This window comes from Neofelis nebulosa, chromosome 5 (genome assembly GCF_028018385.1).
Source record: "Neofelis nebulosa isolate mNeoNeb1 chromosome 5, mNeoNeb1.pri, whole genome shotgun sequence".
Classification (NCBI taxonomy): domain Eukaryota; kingdom Metazoa; phylum Chordata; class Mammalia; order Carnivora; family Felidae; genus Neofelis; species Neofelis nebulosa.
In genome coordinates this window covers 156400844-156427503 of record NC_080786.1, presented here as the reverse complement: position 1 = coordinate 156427503, position 26660 = coordinate 156400844, and the positions used below count along the sequence as shown (strand labels likewise).

At 55.7% G+C, this 26660-nt stretch overlaps 1 protein-coding gene across 5 annotated transcripts in view; it reads right to left on the bottom strand.

Moving 5' to 3' along the window:
• Nucleotides 1-26121, bottom strand: part of PKNOX1 (PBX/knotted 1 homeobox 1) — a 56574-nt gene extending 30453 nt beyond the window's left edge. For 2 of the 5 annotated variants that reach the window (XM_058732130.1, XM_058732134.1), the window contains exons 1-2: nt 25989-26114; nt 1156-1223 (exon numbers count right to left, since the gene is read on the bottom strand). The gene's annotated coding sequence lies outside the window, so the exon portion shown is untranslated. Of the gene's footprint in view, nt 1-1155; nt 1224-2891; nt 3384-25124; nt 25406-25988 lie in introns of those variants that run through there. The other 3 variants (XM_058732132.1, XM_058732131.1, XM_058732133.1) reach the window with 3 other exon arrangements.
• Nucleotides 26122-26660: the final 539 nt, after the last annotated feature.

Here is a 26660-nt window from a genome sequence, read left to right as displayed (position 1 = left end):
GGGGCGCCCTTCTGGCCACGCGCCCCGGACACAGAGCCCAGTGACCGGGGGTCCGGAGACCGGACCTCAGACGGGAGCGGTGGAGGGCACTCCCCTCACACAGGTGTGATACACAGGTGGAAAGACGGTTCATTTACTTGAGGACAACGCAAAGTGACTCGCTACAGCGGCGGGGGTGGGGGGCTAGGAGCACCTGCACTGTGGCATGGGAACTGGTAACGTCCTGGGGCGGCCAGAGAGGCTCCGACAGCCCAGGCCGTGCAGACAAGGTCACGAGGTCAAGGGCAGTCATTCCGCTTGCTCTGCCCTGGCTCGGCCACTGAAGGTCACTGGGGGAAGCGACGCTCTGGGAGACTGTGCTCACTGGAAAAAATCCAGCCGAAGACCAGCAAGCCGGGGGCGGAGTGAGAAGCGCGTCCCGAGGCCCAGCCAGAAGGAGCAGGGTGTCCAGCCCACGGCCCGCCCCGGGGGAGGCTCTCCTGAGGGGGCCGTGCTACCCCGAGGAGCCCGAGTAACAGGGCCTCCCCCCTGCCCAGGGAGCCGGCATGAGGTGGGGGGCTCACGACGTGACCTCATGAAAAGCCAAGGGGCAAACGAGGTTACCCTCCTTCCTTCAGCAAAGGCTCCTGTCTCAAGCCCCGTCCTGTGCACTGGCGGAACGTGGGTCCGGGGCAGACAGGCACAAACCGGTCACCGTGCACACAGGTTCGGGTAGGGGAGCCGGGGGGGATGGGCACACAAAGCAGTCACCGTGCACACAGGTTGTGGGGGAGAAGGGGGAAGGCACAAAGCAGTCACCGTGCACACAGGCGTCAGGAGGCGATGAGGTGAGGGCGACCAGGCAGGGACACGGAATACTTGGGGCAGGACCGCTACAAGTGCCCGTGGGAGACACCCAGAGGCAGGGGGACGGGAAGGAGCCGGGTGCAGTGTGTCTGGAGGACAGCTAGCGTGGCTGGGCAGTGTGACAAAGGAGAAGGGGAAGGCAAGGGAGTGGGAGGCACAGGACCAGGTCCCACACACCCTCATGGGTCACAGTCCCCCGTGTCAGGGGGACAGGGACCCACGGGAAGGTCTGAGCAGCAGGGTGACGACACAGGGGCACAAGGACAGGTGTGCAGCCACAGACAGGCTGGGGGCCGTGGGGATTCCCACCTGAGCAACTGGCCGAGCAGAGCCACATGTCCCGGACTCAGCAGTTGGATCAGAGCAGGTTCTGTGGCCTGGGAGGAGAGAGCAAGAGTCGGGACATTTTAGGTTTGAGACGCTGCTCCTACAGGCTCTCAATAAATGAGTCTGTGCCAGAAACGCAGACTTGGTGGGGCGCCTGGGGGGCTCAGTCGGTTGAGCCTCCGACTTCGGCTCAGGTCATGATCTCACGGTCTGTGAGTTCGAGCCCCGCGTCGGGCTCCGTGCTGATGGCTCGGAGCCTGGAGCCTGCTTCGGATACTGTGTCTCCCTCTCTCTCTGCCCCTCCCCTGCTCATGCTCTGTCTCTCTCTCTCAGAAATAAACATTAAAAAAAAGAAAAAAAAAAAAAGAAATGCAGACTTAGTGACCATCAAGCATGGCTGGTGCATGTAGGGGCTGAACAGCGTCCTCCAGGAGATGGCCAAATCCCAGCCCCTGGGCCCTGCCAATGGGACCTTCTCTACGAAATAGGGTCCTTATGTGTGGAATTATGTGAAGGATCTTGAGATGAGATCATCCCGGATTTAGGGGAGCCCTAAATCCAGTGACTGGTGTCCTTTAAGGGTGGGAGTGGGGAGAGCAAGACCCAGGGCCTACAGAGGGGATGCCATGTGAAGACAGGGTGACACTGGAGGGACACGGCCACAAGCCAAGAACGCCTGGGGCCACCAGGAGCTGAAAGAGGCAGGAGGGACCCTCCCTTGGAGCCTTCAGATTGCAGGTTGATTTCGGAGCTGCAAGAAAATCCGTTTCCGTGGCTTTCATCTACCCGGGTGGTGGGACTTTGTTTCGGCAGGACACCGAGACAGTCTGGAGAGCCCCCAGATTGGGTGAGTCCACCCAGGGGGGACGGGGTGGGAATGTGGGGCACCAGCCCAGAATGGGAGCCGCGGCCAGCGGGACAAGAGCAGAACCAAGTGATGCCGCTGACACGGTGGAGGAGGCGGGTGGGGTGAGGGGCGTCGGCCATGTCAACGCAGTGGCTGAGCACCTGAGCACGGCCACCGGGACCTGCAGGGGTGTGTCCGTGGGCCGGGGAGGGCAGGAGAGAAGGGCGGGATGTGGCAAGCCCACGGCTAGACTAGGAACTCCTGTGGAGCCGCCGCTGAAGTTGCCCTCTGTGCCCCTGGCACCCCCCCCCCCCGATCCTGAGACGCGGGCACACCTGTCACTGAGCACCTCCCAACCGTCTGTGCCTTGACCAAAGGCTGGCCCTCCTCCTGGGCTCCCCCTCCACCCCAGGCCGCCGGCCCCAACCTTGATCACCGGCAGGGCTCGGGTGAACCTCGGGCCTTCCCCCTCCTCCCCTCCAGAGTCCACCTTTCAGAAACGCAGTCCTGGTGAAAACCCCCCTGCAGGGCAAGTCCCTGGCCAGCCGTCCCCTGCTCGGAGCTGTGTCCATGTCAGGGAGCACCCGCCTCATCCTCAGGCCGCACGGTGCTCCCCCCGCGCTCCGGCCTCCTGGGGGCCTGGTCGGCACCCGCACGCGCCCCGTCACCGCGTCACCGTCCCCAGGCGGCCCTGCCAGTGCCTCGCCCTCGCCTGCCGTGCGCAGCTCTCCGGGGGCCCGCCGTCCACCCCGGGCTCGGCCCCGCGGCGCCTCGGGGTTTCTCCCGCTACACGGTAAGGGCCGGCGAGGGCCCCGTCCTGCCGCGTCCCCCACGACCGGCACGGCGTCTGGCCCTGCCCCGAAGCGCTCACCGCTGACGGGGCGCGCGTTGGACACGCGAGTCACCCCAGCTCCGCGGGCCCCGACACCCACGTGTCCGCGCTGCGCTTTTGAGCCCTTTCTCCTGTCACCGTTACTTCCGTGGCCGCCGGAACGAGAGCAGCTCGCGGCACTGCTCCGACGGGGGCTCAAAGAACAGCTCTGGGGGGGTCCACGTCCTCAGCGCACTTCCCGCCAGACAGACAGTCGACGCCAGAGCCACCCTCCCTAGGGAACACCTGCAGGACGGGGCAGACGTTGCGAGTAACCCCCCGGTCACACGGCTTCACCCTCCCGGCCGCGGAGACATCGGGTGAGGCCGTGCGGAAACGCGCGTCCGTGTCGGGGCCTCCCCCACGCCTGCGGTTTCACACAACCCCACACGCACACGGCGAGGGGGCGCAGGCGTCGCCTCACAGACGAGCCGACCGAGACCAGGAGACTCGGCCGGCGGGTGTCGGGGCCAGCACGGGCCCGGCCCGGGTCCCCGGGGGCCCGTCTTCTCGGAGCTGCGCAGCCACAGCGGGGAGGGAGGCAGCCCCCCCCCGCCCCCCCCAGCCATCTGGACGTCTGACGCTATTCACGGCGGAGAAGGAGTGGTCCGCAAACGTCCGTCTAAAGAATAGCTAACCTGGAAGCGACACCACCCTCCTCTCCGCGGACGCGTCGGGCCGGCCGCGAGGCTGAGCCGGGAGCGGCCTCCGTCAAACGTCACCGAGGCACGTCCGCCAGGACGCGGTCCGGCGCCGAGCTTGGCCGACAGCGCGCAGCCCTCCATCACGGTCCGGGGCCAGCCGTGTCGGGAGGCCTGCACATACGCTCCACGGGACGGCGTCAGAACGGCCCCTGGCTTTTATGCAGGTACACCGTACTCCCAAAAGAGGGTGCGGGCCCCCGCGTGGGCTCCCAGCTCCGTCGGAGGGTCCTCCTCTGGGCGAGCCCCGCCGCGCGTGCAGGTGAACACGTGGCCCTCGGTGCGCCGCCCGCGGGGACTCGGGCACAGGAAGTGGCGCCGACCCGAGGCCCTGCGATCCTGCGCCGGCCCGCTCCTCTGGAACAGACGGGACGTTCGGCGGCGGCGAGGACGCGGGGCGGCCCTGCTTCCATCCGCGGCGCTCCCCGCACAGGCCGGCGGCGCCCTGCCCTCAGCTCTGGAAGCGCCCTCCCTCACTGGGCCAGGAGGAGGCCGCCCCCCCCTCGGGCACGGACCCACGACACAGCGGATGGACGAGCCTCTTCCTGCAACACCCCACTGACTTCCTGACTTAAAAGGTACACTTCCTTGGGTTTGATAAACAGGCAGATGCTTCGTGAGACTGGGAAGACACACGAATACACGGGGAAGAAGCACAGGACGGTCGGTGACGGAGAAGGGGCCCCAAACACAGACAGGGAACGGCTCGGGGGGACCCCGCCCTGCTGGAACGGAAGTGGAGCTGTCGGCGTGAGTTCCTGTGCGTTCAACACACACACACACACACACACACACACACACGTGTGCACCTGCTTCAGCCCTGTCTCCCGAGAGGGTGGAGAAGCAGCGACACCCGGTACCACCCAGACCCTGGGTGATAAATGTCACTCCCCAGAACAAAGAATCGGGGCTCTGGAGAGCAGTGGCTGACGTGATCCCAGGGCTGGGGCAGGGAAGGCACAAGGTGACCCGGAGCCTGTGCTCAAAAATTACGGGGACACACCAGAAGGAGTCAAAGCAGCTTGCAGAAGCTCTCACGGGCCAAACGTGGGACAACGGGCAACGGGTATGACAGTACTCGGAGTAAAACAACAATCGGTGAGTCCAATGAGGTACTCAGGAATCAACCTAAGCAAACAGGCGAAAGGCCTGACTCTGAAAACTAGACGAAGCTTTCGCAGGAAATCGGAGGTGACTCAAAGAAGCAGGAAGACCTTCCGTGCTCGCGCGCTGCAAGAACAAGCACTGTGAAAACGTCGACGCTGCCCAAAGCCGTCCGTGTTGAGACGCGCACAGAAACGAAGGACAAAGTGGGGGAAGGCACAGCTCTGAATTATGGCGCGGTCCATCCAGTAGGTGGGGGCAGATGCAATGCCGTCGGGCTGGCGACGGGCACAGTAACCCGAGCCTCGAGCCTCGGGCGGGACTCCTCGGGGAGGCCCGCACGAGGCCCCGAAGAGGAAACGCACCTGATGTCAGCACACCTGCCCTAACGTACCACTGATTACACGGGAAAACAGTAGCTTCCCAGTGAAGACACCCGGCAGGCAACACGTAACCAAACGGTGAACATTCCGATAATCAGTAAGGAGACAAAGGAACATCACAGCCCTCCCGAGAAGGACGCCGAACACTTGGGAGGAGTCCTGCCCGATCCCGAGGCTGCTGCGCTCACCGTCCGAAACTGAGGGGCAATCTACGAAGTGACTGGCCCGTAAGCTTCCAAAGCGGAAAGGTGCAAGAGGCCGATAGACTTCTCCAGTAAGTGAAGCCACAGGTGTGTGTGGCCCTCAACGGGGGCCTGGGCCAGACGGTAGCTCATTCGTGAGACAACCGGCAAAGTTTACACAAAGTCAGAGAAGGTGAGAGTATTTTACCAGTCACTTTCCTGATTTTGATAACTGTGCTGTGGTTAATGAAGACAGTATCCTCGCTTTGGGACGCATACGGAAACACTGGGGGGCATCACATCTACAACTTACTCTCTCAAATGTACGCACACACATACGTGTGTATGTGTATATGGACACATGTGCACGCACACACAGTGAGAGAGAGATGAGAGACTGGGCATACGTTTGGTAAAATGTGAACACTGGGGAAAGTACGTGGCAAGTCGGTACAGTTTTTGCAACGTCTCTGCAAGACTGAGATTCAAAGTAAGAAGTTTTTAAGTTTAACACTTGTAGGGGCGCCCGGGTGCCTCAGTGAGTTAAGCGTCCAACTTCAACTCAGGTCATGATCTCACAGTTTGTGGGTTTGGGCCCCGCGTTGGGCTCTGTGCTGACGGCTCGGAGCCTAGAGCCTGCTTCCGATTCTGTGTCTCCCTCTCTCTCTGCCCCTCCCCCACTCGCACTCTGTCTCCGTCTCAAAAATAAACAAACATTAAAAAAATAAAAATAAGGGGCGCCTGGGTGGCGCAGTCGGTTAAGCGTCCGACTTCAGCCAGGTCACGATCTCGCGGTCTGTGAGTTCGAGCCCCGCGTCAGGCTCTGGGCTGATGGCTCGGAGCCTGGAGCCTGTTTCCGATTCTGTGTCTCCCTCTCTCTCTGCCCCTCCCCCGTTCATGCTCTGTCTCTCTCTGTCCCAAAAATAAATTAAAAAAAAAAAAAAAATTTCGCCTTTCAGTTTAACACTTGTAGGCTTATAAAAAGGATGAGGGACTGTTCCGGGCTCAAAGAGACTGAAGGAGCGACAGCCATATGAACACATGACGAAAGCTGTGAGAGGCGACGGAGGGGCTCTGGGGGGCCACACGGAGCGGACAGGAGCCGACCCTGGAGACAGGGCTGCTGCCCACGTGGCAGTGCTGCTCCTTCCCAGGAAGCACCTGTCAGCAAGGGCTGCGATGTTTAGGGGTGTGGTCACGAGACCCACACCTTTGAATGGTCACCAGGCGCTCCCATGCGGCCAAACACGCTGTGGCCAGAGTCAACAACTGATGAATCCAGGTGGCGAGGGATCCCCCTGCCACTCATTCAGCCCTTTGGTTTCAAAACAGGGGCACCGGGGCGGCTCAGTCGGTTAAGCGTCGGGAGTCTTGAGCTCAGCTCAGCTCTTGATCTCAGGGTCATCGAGTTCGAGCCCCGTGTTGGGCTCTGCGCTGGGTCTGGAGCCTAGTCGGTTAAAAAAAAATGAAAAAACGTCCATAACAAATACTGGGGGAAAGTCAGAATTCTATTTCAAAACCATCTAGATTTACAGTCCTTCTATCAGACCTTGTTAAGACTACAATGTCTGATGTAAGTAGTATAGCCAGTCTAAAGGGAAAATTTGGAATTTGTGCCAAAAGCTTTGAAAATATGTGCTCTACAATAGAATACTATGCAAGGAACTTTTTTTTAATTTCTTCATTTTGAGAGAAAGAGAGAAGGAGAGAGAGCATGAACAAGCGAGGGAGGGGGCAGTGAGGGAGGGGGCAGAGAGAGAGGGGGAGAGAGAATCCCAAGCAGGCTGCGTACTGTGCTCGAGGAGCCTGATGCAGGCCCCGAACCCACAAATCGTGAGATCCCGACCTGGGCCGAGATCATGATGGGACGCTTCACCGACTGAGCCCCCCAGGCGCCCCTACGCAAGGAATTGTTCACAAAGGGTCACTCTCTCCGACTGACACACTGCTGGGTGAAACCACGGGCGGGGCAGAGTAGCAAGGTCACCCACGGGTCACCCACGGGACAGGACACCACAGGGTCGTAGGAAGGTGCCAGCAGGTGGCGCCATTTGCCCAAGAGGTTGAAAGCGGCCTCGGACACGGGGCGGGAGCCTCGTGCCAACGTGTTGCTCATAATTTTCGGAGCCCCCTTCCAAATTCCACTCCCCAGCAAAATGCCCCACCACCCCCGGGCAGCGGGGCCGACTGGCACCTGCACGCGGGCAGGCCAACAGCCCCAGCAGAGTTCAGGCCTCGGTGGTTCAGGAGGGGGCAGTCTGCTGGCTGCAAGCCGGCTCTGCGGCCGGCCAGGCCGCGCCAGGCCCAGGACGGAGTCTGAGTGCCCAAGTGAAAGCTGTCATTACCTGCGAAATAACTACAGCATCCAACCCCAGGACAGACAGTCAGCAAGGCTCCTTTTTATCAAAAGCTGGTTCTGCTAGGCATTTTGTAGAAACCAAGGCTAGCCGGAGATTTAGAAACAATCAACGAATCCCTATTTCTTCCCTCCATTACACAGAAAGGGAAGTTCCTATTAGGTTCACACTCAACACTGCCTTAACTTCTTAACGCACAGAGCTCCAAAATCCAAGTTGAAGAATGGCCAGCCCAACGTACGTATGATATCGTGGCGCTGAGCCGTTGGAATAGCTTTGCCTGGTTTATTTCTGGAAATTTCATCCCATAAAAAAAGGGCACGTCACGTACTGAAGCTGTCACTTTGGTGCCCACTCAAGAGATCTGGCCGGACTAAGACAAATGAGGAAAACACAGCCTTCTGATTCTCACGTACAGAAATATTACAACTCACTAGTCATGAAAGAGATACAATCTCTCAACGAATAATCCTTTTTCATCTAGCGATTTAAATTTAAAACAAGAGTGCTACACTATGTTGGCAAAGATGAATGAAACCCGGGGCCCAAAGGGGTCCTGAGCCTCCCGAGCCGTGTGACTGGTGTGCAGAGAAACCTGACCATGTGCACAGTTGGCCACAGAACACGGTACACTCCTCTCAACGCAGTGTAAATGCTGCACAACACTCAACGTGGCCCAAATCCACAGGCAGGCATTTTCGTGTTTGGAAACATTCCCATCCAGGCTGACGGGATGCAGGGGTTTAGTCTTTCAGAAAAGAACAGGTATAAACAGATTCGTTGAATCCCACCGAGTGTTGAAGTCCTCTGTGGATGGGTCTGGGAAGGGTCCTGCGGGCTGGGAGGTCTGCAGAGGCCAGAAGCGAAGACGGGGGGTCGGGGGCAGAGGGCAGGCCCTAATAGGGCCGTAGCCTGTCCCCTGGCATCCAAGCCACAACCCCCCCCCCTTTCCCCCCCGCCGATGTGGGTCCCACAGGGGAGCACCTGCCAGGCTGGGAGACTCAGTTACTGCCAGGGAGGTGGCTGTGAGGCCTGTGGAAGATTTAGATTTGAATATTTTTATGTTAAGTCTCAGAATAAACTATGTATTTGACCTTTAGGGTGTTTGTAGTATTTAAGAAAATTTGGCAAATTAATGTTACATATTAGCCAGGACTCCAATATAAATGTATAATTAAGCTTCTAATTTTAGACACGATTTTTTTTTTTTTACTTTACTGAAAAGGTATAAAAGAGACATTTATAGAGATTATCAACATTCTTTAATATTTTTTAACATTTATTTATTTTTGAAGGAGAGACTGAACAGGGGAGGGGCAGAGAGAGAGGGAGACACAGAATCCGAAGCAGGCTCCAGGCTCTGAGCTGTCATCACAGAGCCCGACGTGGGGCTCGAACTCACAACCTGCGAGATCATGACCCGAGCCGAAGTCGGACGCTCAACTGACTGAGCCACCCAGGCGCCCCGAGAACATTCTTGATCTACGCAAGCACAGGGATTGCTGGGCACTCTTGTAGCCACTGGGAATACAGCAGGGAACAAAGCCAAGTTCCTCACCCCACAAAGCTCACTTCCGGACAGCCAGGTTTGGAAAGAACTTGACATTCACTACATAGGTAATTTTAAATTATTAGACCTACTTGAGAAAGTTTTACTTGTTTGGTCAGATGTTCCCCGTGCCTAAAATGACAATTAAATACAGTACACTTAACACCATAGGGACGCCTGGGAGGCTCAGTCGGTTGAGCACCTCGACTTCAGCTCCGATCATGATCTCAGGGTTTGTGGGATTGAGCCTTGCGTTGGGCTCCGCATTGGGTGTGGAGACTGCTTAAGAATCTCTCTCTCTCTCTCTCTCTCTCTCTCTCTCTCTCTGTCTGTCTCTCTCTCCCTCCCTCCCTCTGCCCCTCCCCTGCTTTCTTTCTCTCTCTCAAATAAATAAGCTTAAAAAAAAAAAAAGAATGAAAACTATGGCTCAGAATGTATAAGGGAAGTTAAAGGCTCAGTCAGGTTAAGCATCCAACTTTGGCTCAAGTCATGATCCCGTGGTTCGTGAGTTCGAGCCTCTGTGCTGACAGTGCAGAGCCTGCTTGGGATTCTCCTCTCTCTCTGCCCCTGCCCTGCTCGTGCTTTTTCGCTTTCAAAATAAATAAATAAAAACTTAAAAAAATTAACCTCAAATAATCTTTTCTATGCTGAAAAGCCTCATTTCAAAGGGCATTCAAAACTTACAGCAAGAAATGCTAGATGCTGACAATGTTTTTAAGCCACCTTAATAAAAAATGGAAACACTGGGAATGCAAGCTGGTGCAGCCACTCTGGGTGCAGTACAGAGGTTCCTCTAAAAACTAAAACTAGATCTACCCTACGACCCAGCAACTGCACGACTAGGCATTTATCCCCGGGATACAGGTGTGCTGTTTCAGAGGGACACATACACCCCCATGTTTATAGCAGCACTATCGACAATAGCCAGAGTATGGAAAGAGCCCAAATGTCCATCGATCGATGGATGAATGGATAAAGAAGATGTGGTATATATACACAATGGAGTATTACTCAGCCATCAAAAAGAATGAAATCTTGCCGTTTGCAACTACGTGGATGGAACTGGAGGGTATTATGCTAAGCGAAATTAGTCAGAGAAAGACAAATATCCTATGACTTCACTCCTATGAGGACTTTAAGGGACAAAACAGGTGAACATAAGGGAAGGGAAACAAAAATAATATAAAAACAGGGAGGGGGACAAAACAGAAGAGACTGAAATACAGAGAACAAACTGAGGGTGGCTGGAAGGGCTGTGGGAGGGGGACGGGCTAAATGGGCAAGGGACATCAAGGAGGACACTTGTTGGGATGAGCACTGGGTGTTATACGTAGGGGATGAATCACTGGAATCTACTCCTGAAATCATTGTTGCACTAGATGCTGACTAACCTGGATGTAAATTTTAAAAAGTTAAAAATAAAATTAAAAACAAAAACGGAAACAGAACCTTCATGTCCTCCCCAAGGGATGGTGAAATCAACTACAGTCACCCGTCATCGATCATCGACAGGATGGTTACATCCCAGAGCAGCCTGGAAAGGGCTCCCAGCAACCCGTCCGACGGGAAGGCAGGGCACACGTTTGCTGTGCACTTGACCGTGCCCTTCCTTCCGTCCGCAAATATTTCCCGGAGCTCTTCTCGGTGCCAGGCTCTGCTCTTGAGTGCTGGGGGTGGAAGGTCCTGGCTGTCAAGAAACCACCTGATAACTGTGTCAAGCGGGTATCTACGGGTCAACGTGGGGAGAAGAGACGTCTCTCAAGCACCAGGTCACCCCATCCAGGAGCACATCTCTTACGATGTTTGACGGTCTCTGTGGAGGTCTTCTGGACTCTTGGGGAGACTGACTCCTAAGTAGCTCACGTTTTCCTCTCGCCGCCCAAAGTACCTCATTGTCCTTGTGCCTCCGGGCGGGCCGCTGGACGGGAAGGAAGCACGCCGGGAGTGCGCAGGCTAACCTTGCAGCCGCCCACTTGGCCAGCGGCTTTGCTTCCAGTAGATCGCGGAGAGTCTGCTCACTGTTCTTGGAACACGTCAGTATCCCAGCCAAGATCCGCGGTGCCTTTCAGAAACTCAAGGGACCTGTTCTCACACGCGTGCAGAATGAAAGTCCGCGAGTAGCTGTGCTACCCTTAAAAGGTCTAAGAAACACCAACGTCGGAATACCCTACTCGGCCACAGCAACAGCAGAACGGGCAAACACGCAGGCCAGCGGAACAGAAGTAAGACACCAGACTTGCCAGGGCCCGAAGGAAAAGCACCCCCCAAAAGGCACAGAGCTTTGCGGCTTTGACGCTTTTACAAACATCCCGCAACTCGCTCAAGTCCTGCAAGGCGCTGGTGAAAGGGGCCACCGTCCAGGCGCCCGTGCACACGCACAGGGCGCACGCCAGCGGCACGCTCTCCCGTCCGGCCCCGGCACGTGGCCCCTTGACGACCGAGCCGGTCGCTGCAGAAGCACCGAAAGAGCAACTCTGCACACGGCTCTGCAAGAACGGGGCTCGAGCCTCCGCGCGACGGTCCTACTCGTGCAGCCCGTGCCAGCGCACACACGCGCGGAGAACTCGTTCTCAGACGCTCGCCACTCATTTTGTGCAAGGACGACAAGGGAAACCGAGAGGAGAAACGTCATCTAGAGTCTGCTCTGTGTTGCGGCCTACGTGAGGCACTGTTTTATTTTTTAATGTTTGTTTATCTTTGAGGGAGAGACAGAATGTGAGCGGGGGAGGGGCAGAGAGAGAGGGAGACACAGAATCGGAAGCGGGCTCCAGGCTCGGAGCTGTTGGCACAGAGCCCGACGCGGGGCTCGAACCCACGGACCGAGAGATCGTGACCACGAGAGCCAAAGTTGGACACTTAACCGACTGAGCCACTGGAGCCCCTAGACCTATGTGAGGCACTTTTTTTTTTTTTAATGTTTATTTATTTTTTACAGAGAGTGCACGCAGGGGAGGGGTACACAGAGAGGGAGACGCAGAATCCAAAGCAGGCTCCAGCCTCCTAACTGTCAGCACAGAGCCCGACACGGGGCTCAAACCCATGAGCCGTGAGATTGTGACCTGAGCCGAAGTCTGATGCTTCACCGACCCAGCCACCCAGGTGCCCCTACGTGAGGCCCTTTTAAAACACATCCCCAAATGCGCTGATTCCTCCCGATGAGTGTGGGGTTCTGTCCCCTGCTCTTGAATCTGGGCTGACCTTAGTGACTCACTTGGAACCCCGAGAAGGCAGTAGAAATGCTTTGAGGAAACTCCCCAAGGCTCCAGCCCTCAGCCATCATGCCGCCACCGGCCTGGGTCATCCTAGCTGAGGACCCCAACACCGTGGGACGGAGACAGGCCGTTTCCGCTGGACCCTTTCCAAATTCCCGACCCACGCAGCCGCGGGCATAACCAAATGGTTGTTTTGCCCCCACCGACAGGGCGATCGGCTTCACGCTAGTCGTTAACCAGAACGCTCTCGCAGATCATTCGTAGCAGGGTCCTCAGAGGCTGCCTACTTCCCTGAGGTCGGTCTCTGTGGCTCTGAAGCCCCGCTGTGTCGTTGACATGTTATCTCTGAGAAGACGGTGACCCTGCGTCTAACACAGATGTAGAACCCGCAGGGAAATCGGTACAGGAGCGGGCAATCTTACGACTTGGATGCAACAATGTGAATGTTAATTCATTAATGTCGTGAATCCAATCTATGAATTACGGTGTCAGTCAAAATGGGAAACGCCGAGAGCGCATGAAGGTGGCGGTCCGTGGGCAAACAGGGGTGCCTTTCAGTGACAAGCAAGGATGTCACGCGGGATGCTGCACACCCATGTAGCTGCTCCGTGAACACGAACCAGAGTCCAAAGGAGAGGAGGGCTCAGGTGCAGAAGCCACGTCTCCCACAGTCCAGGCGTGAGAGTCCGCCAGCCCCAAAATACCACAACGCCAATGACTACAGAGGACAGAACTCCTACCTCATGTTTCATCAACACATGGAAGAAATACACAAAGTAGCAAATGCACGTGGATAGCACGTGAAGGATTCTGGGTACTACTCACGAGCACGTGAGGGTTAAACTGTGGGGTGTCACAGACTCCAGCTGCAGCCATGGAGATCATTCTCTAGAATTTCACTTTGGAGAAGAATCATCTAGCATGTATTCACCGAGTTGACAGGAACGATCACCTCACGGAAGAGGGGGCGAAGGACCCCCCTCAAGTCTCCATTTCCTGACCTCCAGCCACGCCTCCAGATCTTTGTCCCAGGGCCACTCTTCCCAAGCCCCACGCCAAAGCCCATTCTCCTCCCCGCAGCCCCGGTGATGGGCTTCCTTAAGGCTTGCTTCTTTCCCCCTGGTTGCCAATTTTCAGAATGATGTGCCACTTCCCCGGTGGTTTCCACCGGTGACCAGCGAGGCTGTGTGCAGCACATCACAATCTCGGTGGTTTGAACAGGCGGAGTGAGTACAATTTTACATAAACGTATCTGTGTGTTCATGTTACAAATGACCCCGTCTTCGGCCAATGCAAGCCCCTTTAGTAACCTCCTAGAGCCCTTAACCCACCCTACGAATTCTCGACAGCTCTTTGCTTTCGGGTAAGACAAGCTCCTCCAGGGTCATCCTGTCCATTTTCGGCACCAGACTCTGACTCTGCCTTCCGTTCGAGGGGCTCTGATTCCTTTCGGTGAGAAATGATACGTAGAGACCACAATCCAGGTGCCATGGGTGCTCACTGCTCCTGGGTGCTCACTGTGTCCAGGCCTCCGCAGGAGACACAGGAGATGTTTTCCCATTAAAAATTTTTCAAGGGTGCCTGGGGGGGCTCAGTCGTTTAAGCACCCGATTTTGGCTCAGCTCATGATCTCACGGTTCGTGGGTTCGAGCCCCGCGTCAGGCTCCACGCTGACAGCTCGGAGCCTGGAGCCTGCTTCAGCTTCTCTCAACTCGCTCTCTCTCTGCCTCTCCCCTGCTTGCACATATGTGCACACACTCTCCCTCCCTCTCTCTCAAAAATAAACATTAAAAAAAAAAAAAGAAGACAATCTTAAAAAATTTTTTTTCAAAACAAGTTAACACTGATATCTACAATTCAAATTTGGGATTACAGGGTATTTACCTAACAGCTTTAATTTCATATTTGTGTGTCTTTTATTTGCCCTGAAAACCTTCACCATGTGACATAATAACATACAAATTTTTGTTTCACTAATGGTTGCTACAATTTAAACACAAACTTTGATCTAACTCACACGGTGGTTCCTAGTGCCTTTTAAACAGATACATCAGGGGCGCCTGGGTGGCTCAGTCGGTTGAGCGTCCGACTTCGGCTCAGGTCACGATCTCGCGGTCCGCGGGTTCGAGCCCCGCGTCGGGCTCTGGGCTGATGGCTCGGAGCCTGGAGCCTGCTTCCGATTCTGTGTTTCCCTCTCTCTCTGCCCCTCCCCCATTCATGCTGTGTCTCTCTCTGTCTGAAAAATAAATAAACGTAAAAAAAAAAAAAAAAAAAAAAAAAAAACAGATACATCATTGGCTACCTTCTCAACTGCATCTAAAGTTGCTGGTCTGTATAGGTTTTCTACCTCCAAGGTCAATTCTGGTCTCTTATACCTTCTTCATAAGCCATCCACAGTTCTTCAAACTTATTGCCATCAAATTGTACGCGGCGTATTCTTATTTAGAGATCTTCATACGTGCCGTTATATCCCTTTTGGAAGTACTGTGCTCTCATTTCTTTTTAATCAGATTTGCAAAACGCAAAAATAGATTTGTCTCTATTGTCTTTGACTTATCTTATTCTCCTGGTTTTTTGAGTTGAAAGCTGAATTCATTTACTTCTCTTGTTCTCTAACACATTTAGGTCATACATTTTCTTTCTCCCGAGAACTGTTTTTCCTGATCCTAGGATTTTGGCATGTAGCCCTCTGCCATTCCCTTACAGAGAGTCTGAAAGGAGTTTCTGATCTCCTCTTTAACCCAAGGGATACAATGAGGGGGGTCTTAACATTCTCAGGGAGACATTCTTAGCTACCCTTTCACTCTTAAGCTCTAACTAGGTTGCATTATGGTCTGAGAATCTGGCCTACAGGATTTACTTTTTGAACACTTGGGATTTTTCTTTGTGGCCTGTATGTAGCCAGTTTTGTTAACTGTTCCGCATAAAGGAAGGAAATCTGTGTTTTGGGGCACCTGGGTGGCTCAGTGGGTTGAGTGTCTGCCTCTTGATTTCGGCTCAGGTCACGATCTCACGGTTCGTGGGTTGGAGCCCCGTGTCGGGCTCTGTGCTGCTGGTGCGGAGCCTGCTTGGGATTCTCTCTCCGTCTGTCTCCGCTCTATCCCTGCTCATGCCCTCTGGCTCTCTCACCCTCAAAAATAAACTTTATTTTTTAAATTTTTATTTATTTTTGAGAAAGAGCGGAGGAGGGGGAAGAGAGAGAGAGGGACAGAGGATCCAAAGTGGGCTCTGTGCTGACAGCAGACAGCCCGACGTGGGGCTCGAACTCACAAACCACGAGATCACGACCTGAGCCAAAGTCCGTTCGTTGTTTAACCAACTGAGCCACCCAGGCTCCCCTCAACATTTTTTTTTTAATTTTTATTTATTTTTGAGACAGAGAGAGACAGAGCGTGAGCAGGGGAGGGGCAGAGAAAGGGAGACACAGAATCGGAAGCGGGCTCCAGGCTCTGAGCCGTCAGCACGGAGCCCGACGCGGGGCTCCAACTCACGGACCGCGAGATCGTGACCTGAGCTGAAGCTGGACGCTTAACCGACTGAGCCACCCAGGCGCCCCAACATTTTGTTTTTAAAGATTGTCTCTCCCCCTCTACCACTCGCACACTCTGTCTCTAAAATAAAAAGGAAAAGAAAAAAGGAGAATCTATATTTTACATTTGTTGGGCGCAAATTCCTGTACACATCCGGTGACCACATCATTTATATCCGTTATAGCAGCGGCTCTCAACTGGGGATGCTTTGGGTCCCCAGGGACACTTGGCAAAGTCCAGAACTCTGGCTATCACAAGGAGGGGGATGGATGGCCACTGGCGTCTAGTGAGTGCAGGCCAGGGCTTCTGTGAAATACCCTACAGTGCACAGGTGGCAAAGAATGATCTGGCCCCAAACGTCACCGGGACCAGGTTAAGAGCCCCCTCCACACCCCTTCTTCTTCCTGGGTCCTTGGCTGGCAACTTGCAGTCCCTTTACAGCCAGCCTTCCCCTGTACACGTAGAATGGTCCGCTTCTCCGGTTTTGGAGAGTATGACTCTGTCTCACTGTCACATTAAGTGTGCGATCATTAACCGTGCCTTTGAGTGACAAGACGTGCTCAGAGCTCTGTAACTTGAGCCTAACTATGTCTGGTTCAAAGTTACTAAACCTGCTTTCTTTCTGTTAGGACTCATAGACATTCCCATCCCTGTTTCCTACCTTCTTGTGTTCTGGGTGTATCACTTACATACAGTATTTTTTTAATGTTTATTTTTGAGAGAGACAGAGCAGGGGAGAGGCAGAGAGGGGGAGACACAGAATCGGAAGTAGGCTCCAGGCTCCGAGCCGTCAGCACAGAGCCCGACGTGGGGCTTGAACTCACAGACCACGAGATCATGACCTGAGCCAAAGTCACATGCTTAACCGACTAAGCCACCCAGATGCCCCTATTTCTTTTATTAAAAAGAATTTACCTTAATAAGAATAAGGCATACTATATATGGTCATCCTAAAAACTATTTAAAAATTTTTGTTTTATGTTTATTTATTTTTGACAGAGAGAGACAGAGCATGAGCGGGGGAGGGGCACAGAGAGAGGGAGACCCAGAATCGGAAGCAGGCTCCAGGCTCCGAGCTGTCAGCACAGAGCCCGACGTGGGGCTCAAACTCATGGACCACAAGGTCACGACCTGAGCCAAAGTCGGACGCTCAAGTGACTGAGCCACCCAGGCGCCCCTAAAAAATATTTCTAAAAAATGTTCAATGTTTATTTATTTTTGAAGTTAAGAAAGAGTGTGAGCAGGGGAGGGGCACAGAGAGAGGGAGACCCAGAATCGGAAGCAGGCTCCAGGCTCTGAGACGTCAGCACAGAGCCCGACGCGGGGCTCGAACTCACGGACCGCGAGATCACGACCGGAGCCGAAGTCAGACGCTTAATCGACTGAGCCCCCCAGGAGCCTTCACTTATATGCATCATGTAGCTAGACTTCCACTTTTCTCCTAAATCTGGAGTCATCATCACGTGGGAGGTCTAAACCCACTGACATGAACGACAGTTACAGACACGTCCAGACTTCCTCACGCCAGCTCGTGTCAGTTGTTTCTTAACCAAGTAAGCTTCCTTGTCGTCATCTTCTTTTTCCCATGCTCCTGTCTTTAAGTACACCCGACGTGGGGCTCCAACTCACCACCCTGAGATCAAAAACCACACGTTCCAGCAACTGAGCCGGCCAAGCGCCCCTCTCTCCTCTCCGTTGAACGAAGCTCTCCCTCTGGCGCTTTGGGAATTACATCCCTACCTCAGGCCTCTGCTTCCCCACCCCTTCCTCCGATCGGCACTAACCCACAGGCCCCGCTTCTCCAACAGCCCTCATTCCACCAAGGATGGAAGCGCCCGCTCCCCGGACGCCCACACCGGAATCTGCCCTCGGGACCGGCAGGGACTGTGACTTTTTGTCCTTCGAGGCTCAGGGCTGGTTGCGCACACACGACAGTCTGGGAAGGCAAATGCATCCAGGATCAGCTTACAGTGTTTAGCCCCTTAAAATGAATTCCAGGGCATTTAACGGTTAAACTTTATGGTGGGTGTGTTCCTCTTAGCTGTAAATGCTTCATTCCCAGTTAACGCCACATAAGCTGTATTACACCATGTTTACACTGACAGTTAGTACTCTGCACACTCATTAGTACCACGATGCCCCCGTTTAATGAGGAACCACATCACACATCGCAGAGCACAGTTCAGTACCTACTTTTCAACACCTGATTATCCTGACTAGTCTGGACAGATTTCAGATCATTTTAATGACACCCTGCCAAGAATACACAAAGGGAAAATATTTAAATGTTTTATTTGTACCGTAATCATCGCTTTTGGTATTATTCTCTACACGGAAAAAAATCACATTAGGAAAACATTCTCTTCAGCTTGGAAGACAGAGATACCGGGAACGTTCCGCTATGTGCATTGCACTCCATGCAAATTCTATGAACTGAATTATCCACTTGAAGAACAGCTCACATAGAATAATTTTTTAGGGGCGCCTGGGGGGCTCAGTGGCTGAGTGTCCGACTTCAGCTCAGGTCATGATCTCACAGTTCGTGGGTTCGAGCCCCACGTCGGGCTCTGTGCCCACAGCTCAGAGCCTGGAGCCTGCTTCGGATTCTGTGCCTCCCTCTCTCTCTGCCCCTCCCTTGCTCGCACTCTGCCTCTCTCTCAAAAATAAACATTAAAAAAATCTTTTTAAAAAAAAGTAACTTTTTAAAACAGGGAAAATAACAGACACAACGAGAGAGATTTTTAAAGTTCAAAACAGTTACAGGGAACGTGAGGACATCCTGGGCTGAGGCGACAACTGAAACAGAAACCCAAACTCGAAATAACAACAGGGCAGGTGTACCCTCAGGCAGGCTGACCTCAGGGTATCCAGAGGGTCAAAGGGTCCAGGAGAAAAACAACCGTCTTAAAAGAGGTGAGGATCATTCAGTCCCTTTTCTTATTCCTTTTACGAAAGAAGAAACCCTGAAAGAGATGTGGAGACAAAAAAGCAGGCGGAGATTCTAGGAGGAAAACAGGAGCCCCTACAGACCGAAGCGAGGGCGCCCGGGTCCAGGCCCCGGCCCCCTGCCCTCGGCCCCCTCGCCTGGTGCTCCTGAGCCCGGCGGGCCGTCGCCGGGAGCGCCGCCCCACCAGGGAACCTTCCTTGCTCCCCCAGGGGCATCAGGGGTCTCGGAACAAGCGCTCCTGGGCCAGGCGGCGGCGGCCGGCAGGAGACAGAATCCGACACCGTCTCTGACTTCAACAGCGACGCGAGGTTCCCCAGGGCTCAGATGCCAAGGAGAGAAAAACAAGGGAGCCCAGAAGCGACAGGAACTCGTCCTGAAAGCAGGCTTCTAGATTTAGCTTCCAGCGCGTGGTCACGTGGAGGCCTTCGCGATTCTAATTCTGGCCGGGGAGCTATTTACACAGGCCGGGTTTTCACAGGGTGACGTCGCAGACCGGCCCCAGCAGGGCCCAGTCCCCCGCGGGGAGCTAGCCCGCCCCCTCCCTTTCCTCGCTCGTCTTTCCCGACGGTTATGCAACCCGATCGCCTGCACCCAGACCGGCCTCCACGCGGTCCGGCCGTGAACTGAGGGAGGTCAGCAAACGTGTTCCGCGGGGGCCACGTGGTGCTCCCTCGGCTTTGCGGGCGACCCACCTTCTCTATCACACAGTCTCCTTTCTTCTCGTGTGACCCTCAAAATGCAGAGCGCACGGCCCCAGGGCCGGGCGAGGGCGGCCCGCGGGGGGACTTGGCCAGCGGCCTGTCGTTTGCCAGCCCTGGCCTAAGGCCCAGCTGTCCGAAGAGACACATGTGACGCTTCAGAGATCGAGCCGTCCTCTTTGTGACCCGTCTAAAAGCGGCGAGCGCGGCCTGGGGGACATCAAGTGTTCTGCGTTTTCCGGTTGATCCGCAAACAGGCCTGTGGCAGGAGCCGCCACCGCCACCCCGTCCCCCCACCCCAGCTCCCATGCGTCCTACAGGGTCCACTCTCCCGGTGGGACAGGTGCGCCCCCGCTGCAACTAACGACCACGAGGAACACGATCGAGTCCACCGACAGAGACCAGACGTTCTAGGGGGACCTTAGCTTTGTTGTCTCCAGGAGCGACGGTCACAAAGCCAGAGACACTCGCAAACTGCGAGTCCCTTTTGCTCGTTTTTCTGCTTACTACTATTTTCCAGAAACGTGTCACTGAGGATCCCCTTTCAAACCAAACCTATTTATTCAGAAAGCTCAGAAAGCTCTCAAGGAATCCGAGACAACTGTCAGATCTTTTCCCAGATCTCTTTCAGGAAACTAACTGTATGTCGCTCCAATTCAAGGCATCTTGTGTGTGTGTGTGGGGGGGGGGGGGGGTTCTTCAGGGACCGCGGCTCGGCCACCTGTCCACGTCCACGGTCTTCCACACTGGCTCACATCCCCCCCCCCCCACCCCCGGGAGGTATTCAGTCAATAACTCATTCTGAAGAAAACATCTGTCAAGAGATCACTTTATTTTTCACACAAGTTTTGGGGAGATACCTCTTTAACATTCAAATAAAATCAGGGGTGCCTGGGTGGCTCAGTCAGTTAAGTGTCCAACTTGAGCTCAGGTCATGATCTCACACTCCGTGAGTTCGAGCCCTGCACCCCGCGTCGGCCCTGCGCTGACAGCTCGGAGCCCGGAGCCCGCTTCGGATTCTGTGTCTCCCTCGCTCTCTGCCCCTCCCCCGCTCGCTCTCTCAAAAATGAATGTTAAAAAAAATTTTTTTTAAAGAGTTAATGTTTTATGAAAAGTAAGAACCCCAACTGTTCAAGGCCAGGACCCTTTCACATGGACAAGCCTTTTCCCGGGACACCGTATGCTCCAGGACAGAGCACCGCAGAAAGGGACCCAGGGGCGTTACCCCTCCTACTCAGTGCCCTGCCATCTGGCTAGCACTGAGCTTGGTAGGCCAGAGGATGATGGAAGAAACACAGAGGAAATATCAAAACCTAAATGCTCAAAGGCTCCGCAACACCAGCCACAGCCATAAAGCAATACATGGAAGAAAAAAAAAAAAAACGAGAATTGGGGGCTCCTGGGTGGCTCAGTGGGTTAAGCGTCCCACCCGGGATTTTAAATCAGGTCATGATCTCACGGGTCATGAGTCCGAGCCCCAAGTCGGGTTCTATGCCAGCAGCCTGGAGCCTGCTTGGGATTCTCTCTCTCTCCCTCTCTCTTTGCCCCTCCCCTGCTTTCTATCAAAATAAATAAACTTTAAAGAAAAAAACCAGAATCACAAAACTGTGTGAAGATGTTAGCTAAATATTTTAAGTGAAAAATATGTGAGTTATATAGGTAGAAACATACATAATATTACCGACGAAAACTCAACCACAAAATAACTGACTAATACATGAAAATGGACACACAGCCCATTAAGCTCAAGTTCCACAATATACATTTTGGGGAAAGCCGTTTTAGATCAGTTCTCACCCAGGGGTGACTTTTGTCCATATTTGTGACTTCTGTGACATTGGCAGTATCTGCAGACATTTTTGGTTGTCACAGCTGGGAGTGGGGGTCCCAGTGGCATCCAGTGTGTAGAGACCAGGAATGCTGCTGACAGCCTACAGTGCACAGGACAGTCTCCACGATACAGAAGTGCCCGGCCCCGAGGGTCAACAGTCCCGCAGTGTCACAGAAGTGTCTGTGCTTGTGCTGCAAGAAATTCTGCTGAAGTACATCCTGGGGGATTGGGGGGAGGCATCCATAAACACACACTTTAGAAGAACACAAAGTTGGGCACCCGGGGGGGGGTGGGGGTGGGGATCAGTCTGTTAAGCGTCCGACTTCGGCTCAGGTCATGATCTCCCGGGTTTGCGGGTTCAAGCCCCACATGGGGCTCTGTGCTGACAGCTCAGAGCCTGGAACCTGCTTCAGATTCTGGGTCTCCCTCTCTCTCTGCCCCTCCCCCACTCGTACTCTGTCTCTCCCTTTTTCTCAAAAATAAATATTTTTAAAAAATTTTAGGGGCGCCTGGGTGGCTCAGTCGGTTAAGCATCTGACTTCAGCCAGGTCACGATCACGCGGTCCGTGAGTTCGAGCCCCGCGTCAGGCTCTGGGCTGATGGCTCGGAGCCTGGAGCCTGTTTCCGATTCTGTGTCTCCCTCTCTCTCTGCCCCTCCCCCGTTCATGCTCTGTCTCTCTCTGTCCCAAAAATAAATAAAAAACGTTGAAAAAAAAATTTTTTTTTAAATATTAAAAAAAAATTTTAAACATGCAAAGCTAAATTTGTAAATTTTTTAATGCAAAAAAAAAAATACAAACCTTGATCAACTATCTCAGACAACATAAAACAAGGTATATTGAGAACTTACCAAGCTCTCATTAAGGCAATTATTTTTGCAAAAGTCTGGCCAGACTTTTCTGGGTGGAATCTGCATCACAGTACCTACCAGTTCATGGTCCCTTTAGAGGGACCCGGCCCCACTGCAGTTGTGGGAAGGCAAGAGCCCAGCCCGTGGGGCAGCGCCTGGAAGGCGGTGGAGGGAAAGAGCTCCGTCACTCTCCCCGTGTACCCTAGGGAACAGGAAGAGCACGAGGCGGGTAGGCTGTGGGGAGAGAACTTGCAATCAACAGTGTGCAGGGCCGGCAGACAGTGGGGAGCGACAGTCTAGCTGAACCGAGAAAGGCCCAGACTCGCGCCCAGAGTCCAAGCTGTACTTCTGTGAGCCCCAAAGCCCAGCACTAGAGCTTCCTGGGGTCCCACCAGATTCCTCTTTTCCTTATTCCTGTGTAACCCCCTAAGCCCCCCAGGCTTGGGGGCAGCCCGGTCCCTGCCACCTGGGGACCCAACCAAAACAGCTACTCGTTCTGGGTCAGTCACCGCTGGCAAACAATTACAGCACCTGCAGTGAGCGTGCCCTGCGGCCTCGCACCTGCACAGGGGTGCTCATTCGGCCACAGAGGGCACATGCCTGCCGGCTGACGGGGAATCACACCCTCCCCCCAGGCGCACCAGCGCCCCGTGCTGAGCAGCTGACCGTGCAGGCAGAGAAGGCAGGGCAGGCCGTGGCGGCCGACCTGGCGGACGGCTGGGTCCTATCATTTAAAGGGAAGACTCGCGACCCTAAGATGAGTGCAAAATTTTACTCCCAGCCTCTCAGGCGTGCAACCTGGGAGCTCAGTTGCTTTCAAGATTTTTGAAAACACCGTAGAACCTTCTCCCTACAGAATCCAGCACAGAACGAAGAAGCTGTTGTGTCCCCTCAACGCCTGCCCCCGCCTCCCACAGAACCACCGAGCTTTGGAGCCACTGGTTTCCAACTACCTTGTCAGACAGCACGTTTGCTGTGACACCACACACCCTTCTGTGCACGAACTTTCCAGAAACAGCGGTGGGGCTGACACGCCACAAGGGGCGGCTGTTGCTATGGCAGGGGCGGCCTCATGTTCCCGGCTTTGCAGCCAGGCCTTTCCAGCAAATGACCAGGCTTCCCGGCCCTTCAGCGTTGATTCTAACAATTTCCAGGCTGAACTCTCCCTACACGGTGCTTCCACCGTCCGAGACAAAACGGTAACTTATCACAGTTGTGAGCCCTCCCAACCCGTGTAGACGGCACTCCCCACGTGGCCGCTGCAGCTCCCGGCCCGTGGGATGCCCCCCGCCCCCAGACGGCTAAGCCTGGCGTCCCCTTCCCGCACCCTTACTTCCTCACCCCCTTTGCCAACAGTGCAGCCACTTCAGGAAGGAAAACAAGGACACGTGCGTAGTCCTACTATGGGTGGGTCTAGGGTAAACTGACTTCTAGTGCACCGGTTCTGACCTTGGTCTGTGAACCTGAGTGAGAAAATGCATCACATCTTCGTTTGCAGTACCCTCTGGCTGAAATTTAGCCCCCACTCAATTATGAAGAGAGACAAGAAATCCTGGGGGTTTAGCACCACCTGTGTCTTTTCCACCAACAGAAACTACAGATATGCTCACAAAGCACCAGAATTGCTACAGAAATGCCAGGCTGCTCCGAAAGTCACTAACACCAGGGCCCCACCTGGTACTAAGTGAGGCAACGAAGGGCACATCGGCAAGTCAAGCATCAATTTGGTTCAATACCTTGGTAACTATTTCAATATGATATATGGGCTCCGTTCTGGGTCCTCTTTTCTCTAGGAGGAGCCCGGGTGAAGCCCAGAAAAGGCCCCAGGGCACATTCTCCCGCCCCCCCCCCACCCCCCTCCAGTGGCTTCAGGGTTTCTTCTCAACAGTTTCAAATGCTTCAACAATTTGCAACAAAAGTGAAAGTCACAGCTACAATGTTACTATTCAAATGCAGAGTTCTTATGTTGTTACTTTCGGGGAAAGTTACAATGTGCTACACACAAATGCAAATGTGTGTGGAAACCAGTGGTCAAGATCCAACAAAATGTGTCTGTATTCCTATCTTTAACCACCCCGCTGACACTGAAATCTTAAGCGCTGAATGTTCATCTCTCAAGTCCGTTTTCACCCACATATCTCATCAATTCCAATTTCCACTTTTAAATCTCTGAAGCGGGAAGCATCCTACTTCTGCCTAAGAATGCGCCCGGTTAAGTGACGTCCTGCAGTGGTGCACTGTGGACTCAATCAAATATTCTAGATGATCCCCCAGATCGCTCTCCACCTCAATAAACTAAAGACATGAAAGGCAGATTTGAGGCCGGCGGCCACCCTCCAAATAATATGCCCACAACTACCTTTGAGTGCATCACCGATCACTGCACTGGCAAACGGTTCCCTTTCGCTTCAATTCTCCCTGAGAATATTTAGAATGTACCATACAAAGCATTATATAATTTGCCAAAGAGGATGTGTTACATAAATGTATTAAATATTTCCTTTTTCAGAATACGCCAGAAAAAAATCATAAACTCACGCCCAACTAAAACTCAGGATTTTATTCACCCCGAAGTGGAACGTACTCCCTTCCTAAGGGGAAAAAAACAAAACAAAACCCAGTAGCTGTTACAGAAAGCGAACTCTTACAGTGCAAGTAACTACTTTCCCCTTATCCACGCCGACCACATCCCGGTGCTTTCGAGTCTGCGATCCAAGCCACAGACGCACGTGTGCTGGTGCACAGGTTCCCCCCCACACCGCCCCCCAGCCACGCGGAGCCGGCTCCAGACGCGACAGCACGCACGCGGGCCGCACCGGTGGGGTCTGGGGACCACCGACAGAACGGGGCACTCCAACAGCCACGGCGATGAAATAAGGCAGACTCAACTTTTCCTAATTCCTCTCGAGTGACTCACGATCTCTGGCTGAAGGAATGTGAGCGCCAGCGAGCGGCCTCACCGTGCCCCGCACCTCCAGGCATCCACTTCCCCCCCCCGTCCGACCACTACCAGCCACACATCTGGAGCACCCGGCCCTGGGGCAGGAGGGCGCCCGCCCCGGCTGCCCCCGACGTCCGCCTCCAGGGGGCTCCAGGGGGCTCCAGGGGGCTCGGCGCCCCCGCCCCTCGCACCCCGGCGCCGCTCCCTGCGGGCGCCCCCACCGCCAACCCCGCCTGCCCCCGCCTGCCCCCGCCGCCAGCCCCGCCCAGCACCCCCGGTGGCCGCGGCACCGAGCGCGGGGCGCGCGCCCCCATCCCGGCCCCGCGAGCGCGCCCCCCGGCCGCCCTCCCCCCCACCCCCACGCCCCGCGCGCGCCCCCGCGCCCCCCCCCCGCCGCCGGCCCCGCCCCCGCGCGCCCCCGCGTCCCCGCCCGCGCAGGGGCGCGCGCCGCGCTCCGAGAGGGACGGTTAGGAGCGCGCGCCTCGCAGCGGGCCCCGCGCGGCACCGGCGGCGCCTTCCAGAAATTTCCGCGTCCCTCAACCCACACCGAAAAACAAGCGGGGCGCGCCCCCGCGCCGGCCCGGCGGACAGCGCCCCTCCCCGCGGCCTCGGCTCCCCTCCCCCACCCGCGCCCCCTCCCCGCCCCCTGCCCCGGGCGGCGGGTCCGGCGCGGCCCTCCCGGGCGGCGGCGGCCCGCGGAGACCCGGGCGGCGGCGGCGGGGCGGCGGCCGCGGCGCCTGCGGGCCGGCGTGATTGATAGGGACGGGGCGGCGGAGCGGCGGCGGCGGCGGAGCGGTTGAGTGACAGCTTACCTGGGTGCCAATCTTCATCACACTGACAAGCGGCTGCAGCAATCGGGACCCGCAGTGCCGCGCCCGCGTCCAACCGTCACGCCGACGCTGGGCCACGCGACACAGCCTCGCTCAATGGGAGGAGGGCGACGCCGACGCGCGCCGCATCAATATTCAGGGAGGGGGCGGGGCCTGCCGCACCCGGGCCCCGCCCCGCCCCTGCGCGGCGGCGGCGCGGGGCGGGGCCCGCGCACCGGGGGCGGGGAGCGAGGCGGGGGCGGGCGGCGGCCGGCCCCGCCCCCGCCTCGCGCCCGCGCCGGGCCCCGCCCCCCAGCAGGGCGCGCCGGCGAGCGAGGAGCGGCCCGCCCCGCCGCGCGGGCCCAGAGCGCCGCCTCATGACTATGCATCGAGGGGCGTGGCCCGGCGCGCGCGCACGCCACGCCCCCTCCGCCGGCCGTCGGGAGGGGCGAGGTGTGTGGAGCGGCCTGGGGTGGGCGGAACCATCCGCCGCAGTGCCGCGGGGAGGGCGGGCCGAACCATCGCGGGAGGAGGCGCGGGCCGCTCTGGGCGCGACCCGCGGCAGGTGGGCCCCCGCCGCCGGGCACCCTGCGCGCGCCCCTTTGTGTGCGGTGCCCGGGTGGACGCGGGCGCGGGCGCTGCCCCGGGGACGGGGCCCCCTTCTGCTCCCGAGCT